Raw genomic sequence first — 5,000 nt, 5'->3', positions numbered from 1 at the left:
ACGTAACCCACGTTGTGCCTTAACGTAACCCACGTTGTGCCTTAACGTAACCCACGTTGTGCCTTAACGTAACCCACGTTGTGCCTTAACGTAACCCACGTTGTGCCTTAACGTAACCCACGTTGTGCCTTAACGTAACCCACGTTGTGCCTTAACGTAACCCACGTTGTGCCTTAACGTAACCCACGTTGTGCCTTAACCTAACCCACGTTGTGCCTTAACGTAACCCACGTTGTGCCTTAACCTAACCCACGTTGTGCCTTAACCTAACCCACGTTGTGCCTTAACCTAACCCACGTTGTGCCTTAACCTAACCCACGTTGTGCCTTAACCTAACCCACGTTGTGCCTTAACCTAACCCACGTTGTGCCTTAACCTAACCCACGTTGTGCCTTAACCTAACCCACGTTGTGCCTTAACCTAACCCACGTTGTGCCTTAACCTAACCCACGTTGTGCCTTAACCTAACCCACGTTGTGCCTTAACCTAACCCACGTTGTGCCTTAACCTAACCCACGTTGTGCCTTAACCTGCTCTGTAATTGGCATATGACACGTTACATTAATCTAGTGTTGTCTAACCACAACCCTCTGAATATAGTTCGCTACTCGCACCGCCCACCCTCTTGTGTGTCGTTTCATGTTGAACACTTCGCAAGTGTTGCTTACTTTTTACATGCTCCCGCTGTACACTGTAATGTGGACAACTGCAGGATGTACATCGCCCCCCCCCCTCCACCCTGCCTTCGCACGCTGGTCGTTCAGGTGCTTGCGTGTTCAATGCCCTTCGCAGCTGTTCACTGGCATTCGCATGTCGAAGCGCTCAGTCTACGTCGTGGTACGGCCTGTGTCCACTGTCCGCTGATATCGTAAGCTTAATCCTCACATTGTACTGCACATAGGTCCGTATGTACTGAATGATACGCTGTGGCACATGTGTGACCGTACGACTGCGCCCAACAACAGCGAACCATACGGTCCAAATGTTGTGCACTCAGCCACGTGCCGTCTCCCCATAACAGCTACATTGCAGTGTGGTACGCCATAGAGACGTGTGGGAGTAACGGACGCCCTGGATGGCGATCAGCATGAGCCGTCTGTTGATGTAGTGGCGCGTGTATTCAAACGTAGTCGTCTCTTCTCACACAGTGTGATAGCATGGTGCACCGCGTTCCACATCTGCGACATGGTACAGATGCTGGTTGACAGTCGGTCTCGTAATGGACATCGCATACGTAGGGGGCCACCTCCCACGTGTTCTCTAGTCGTGCACATTTTGTTGCGTGTATGTGGGCAGACGTAGTGTGTCGTGACACCTAACAGACAGGTATGCAATAATCGTTGCATTTGCAAACTGGGATGGACGTCTACGTTTGCTGGTGACGTGACGCAACGCAAATGAACAACTGGTAAACCCATTGTGGTGCGGTTGTTGTTGCTGGAGGTAAATCAGTAAGGGCAAATCTGTGTGTGAAGCGATACGCGGCGGTGGCTGGGTGGGACCGTCCCCGGCCGGTGAGGGGGGGGCCGCCCGGCGTGCTGGCCGCGCGGTGCGTGGGCGCACGCGCTACAGCCGGCTGGTGGGGGCGCCCAGTGGCAGGCGCGCCGGCCGACGGACGCGGCAGGCGGCGCAGCTGCGCGCCGGGGCACCCTGCGCGCGGCGCCGGGCGGCCAAAGTGGGTCCTCGCGGGCCCGGTGCGAAGCGCGGTGGACATCTGCAGTGTGCTGGTCCGACTGAGGACTGTGTGCGTTGAGGATGCGCCGCCGCCCGGCACTCGGCGCCGCGACGCCGTCTGCTGCTCGGTCGCCCCAGCGGTTCTCGCTGGTGGTTTGTATCGCAGTTGTGCAGACGTGTTGGCACGTGCGCTGTGCTGGGAGAGTTCGCTTCGGCACCCACGTGGGGCCTTTGCCCTTCTGTGGCGCTGGCGTTGGAGCTGCCGGTCACCGTAGGTGGCGCGTGTTGTCTCCCGCCGGCAATGCCACGACAGCACGCTCCCGGGCCTCTGTCGGCAGCGGCAAGCTCAGTTGGGAGCACGGGTGGTCGCACCTAAAGCGTCTACTCGCCTAACTCCGGGCGATTGCGCCTCTCTCGAACCCGACCAAGTACTTAGGACGGCGCTGCGCGCCGCCGGGACCTGAGAGGGTTTCGAGGTGTATTGTGCAGGGGAGCTCAGCCTCCTCCTGTTTGCAGAATAATTGAGCGGACGCTTGCGTGTTCGCGCGGGCCCCTGGGACACACTCCCGGGCGGCCGGCTGCTCAGCTCTAGTTGACGCAGCTCCCTGGTTGATCCTGCCAGTAGTCATATGCTTGTCTCAAAGATTAAGCCATGCATGTCTCAGTACAAGCCGCATTAAGGTGAAACCGCGAATGGCTCATTAAATCAGTTATGGTTCCTTAGATCGTACCCACGTTACTTGGATAACTGTGGTAATTCTAGAGCTAATACATGCAAACAGAGTCCCGACCAGAGATGGAAGGGACGCTTTTATTAGATCAAAACCAATCGGTCGGCTCGTCCGGTCCGTTTGCCTTGGTGACTCTGAATAACTTTGGGCTGATCGCACGGTCCTCGTACCGGCGACGCATCTTTCAAATGTCTGCCTTATCAACTGTCGATGGTAGGTTCTGCGCCTACCATGGTTGTAACGGGTAACGGGGAATCAGGGTTCGATTCCGGAGAGGGAGCCTGAGAAACGGCTACCACATCCAAGGAAGGCAGCAGGCGCGCAAATTACCCACTCCCGGCACGGGGAGGTAGTGACGAAAAATAACGATACGGGACTCATCCGAGGCCCCGTAATCGGAATGAGTACACTTTAAATCCTTTAACGAGTATCTATTGGAGGGCAAGTCTGGTGCCAGCAGCCGCGGTAATTCCAGCTCCAATAGCGTATATTAAAGTTGTTGCGGTTAAAAAGCTCGTAGTTGGATTTGTGTCCCACGCTGTTGGTTCACCGCCCGTCGGTGTTTAACTGGCATGTATCGTGGGACGTCCTGCCGGTGGGGCGAGCCGAAGGCGTGCGACCGCCTCGTGCGTGTTCGTGCGTCCCGAGGCGGACCCCGTTGAAATCCTACCAAGGTGCTCTTTATTGAGTGTCTGGGTGGGCCGGCACGTTTACTTTGAACAAATTAGAGTGCTTAAAGCAGGCAAGCCCGCCTGAATACTGTGTGCATGGAATAATGGAATAGGACCTCGGTTCTATTTTGTTGGTTTTCGGAACCCGAGGTAATGATTAATAGGGACAGGCGGGGGCATTCGTATTGCGACGTTAGAGGTGAAATTCTTGGATCGTCGCAAGACGAACAGAAGCGAAAGCATTTGCCAAGTATGTTTTCATTAATCAAGAACGAAAGTTAGAGGTTCGAAGGCGATCAGATACCGCCCTAGTTCTAACCATAAACGATGCCAGCCAGCGATCCGCCGCAGTTCCTCCGATGACTCGGCGGGCAGCCTCCGGGAAACCAAAGCTTTTGGGTTCCGGGGGAAGTATGGTTGCAAAGCTGAAACTTAAAGGAATTGACGGAAGGGCACCACCAGGAGTGGAGCCTGCGGCTTAATTTGACTCAACACGGGAAACCTCACCAGGCCCGGACACCGGAAGGATTGACAGATTGATAGCTCTTTCTTGATTCGGTGGGTGGTGGTGCATGGCCGTTCTTAGTTGGTGGAGCGATTTGTCTGGTTAATTCCGATAACGAACGAGACTCTAGCCTGCTAACTAGTCGCGTGACATCCTTCGTGCATGTCAGCGATTACTTTTCTTCTTAGAGGGACAGGCGGCTTCTAGCCGCACGAGATTGAGCAATAACAGGTCTGTGATGCCCTTAGATGTTCTGGGCCGCACGCGCGCTACACTGAAGGAATCAGCGTGTCTTCCTAGGCCGAAAGGTCGGGGTAACCCGCTGAACCTCCTTCGTGCTAGGGATTGGGGCTTGCAATTGTTCCCCATGAACGAGGAATTCCCAGTAAGCGCGAGTCATAAGCTCGCGTTGATTACGTCCCTGCCCTTTGTACACACCGCCCGTCGCTACTACCGATTGAATGATTTAGTGAGGTCTTCGGACTGGTACGCGGCATCGACTCTGTCGTTGCCGATGCTACCGGAAAGATGACCAAACTTGATCATTTAGAGGAAGTAAAAGTCGTAACAAGGTTTCCGTAGGTGAACCTGCGGAAGGATCATTACCGACTAGACTGCATGTCTTTCGATGTGCGTGTCGTGTCGCGCAACACGCTACCTGTACGGCAGCAGCCGTGCGCCGCGTGCGGAACCACGCGTGCCTCTCAAAACTAACGGACAAAATGTTGTGTGGTACGAGCGCTGAAGCTCTGGAGCGGCTGGCCTGCGGCACCTGGCGCCTGGCGCCGGTTTTGAATGACTTTCGCCCGAGTGCCTGTCCGCTCCGGTGTGGAGCCGTACGACGCCCATCGGCCGTGAGGCCGTTGGACACAGAACGCTGGAACAGGGGCCGTCAAACGCCTCAGTCCCGCCTATGCAACTGTTTTGAAAGAGACAGTGGAAACTAAACAAAAAAGATCACCCAGGACGGTGGATCACTCGGCTCGTGGGTCGATGAAGAACGCAGCAAATTGCGCGTCGACATGTGAACTGCAGGACACATGAACATCGACGTTTCGAACGCACATTGCGGTCCATGGATTCCGTTCCCGGGCCACGTCTGGCTGAGGGTCGGCTACGTATACTGAAGCGCGCGGCGTTTGTCCCGCCTTCGGAGACCTGGGAGTGTCGTGGCCGCCTGTGGGGCCGGCCGCGTCTCCTTAAACGTGCGATGCGCGCCCGTCGCCTGGCGGTTCGCATACCGGTACTTTCTCGGTAGCGTGCACAGCCGGCTGGCGGTGTGGCGTGCGACACCTCGTACAACGACCTCAGAGCAGGCGAGACTACCCGCTGAATTTAAGCATATTACTAAGCGGAGGAAAAGAAACTAACAAGGATTCCCCCAGTAGCGGCGAGCGAACAGGGAAGAGTCCAGCACCG

General features: G+C 55.7%; 2 non-coding genes across 2 annotated transcripts; both read left to right on the top strand.

The window, feature by feature from the left end:
- The first annotated feature begins 2,276 nt into the window (after positions 1-2,276).
- Positions 2,277-4,186, top strand: LOC126138854 (small subunit ribosomal RNA). Its single transcript, XR_007528355.1, has one exon. It is a non-coding gene; the product is annotated as a small subunit ribosomal RNA (ribosomal RNA).
- Positions 4,187-4,539: 353 nt separating this feature from the next.
- Positions 4,540-4,694, top strand: LOC126138853 (5.8S ribosomal RNA). The gene has a single exon (XR_007528354.1). It is a non-coding gene; the product is annotated as a 5.8S ribosomal RNA (ribosomal RNA).
- The last annotated feature ends 306 nt before the right edge of the window (positions 4,695-5,000 follow it).

This window comes from Schistocerca cancellata, unplaced genomic scaffold (assembly GCF_023864275.1).
Source record: "Schistocerca cancellata isolate TAMUIC-IGC-003103 unplaced genomic scaffold, iqSchCanc2.1 HiC_scaffold_672, whole genome shotgun sequence".
In the NCBI taxonomy this organism is placed as follows: domain Eukaryota; kingdom Metazoa; phylum Arthropoda; class Insecta; order Orthoptera; family Acrididae; genus Schistocerca; species Schistocerca cancellata.
This window is presented reverse-complemented; position numbering and strand designations above follow the sequence as displayed.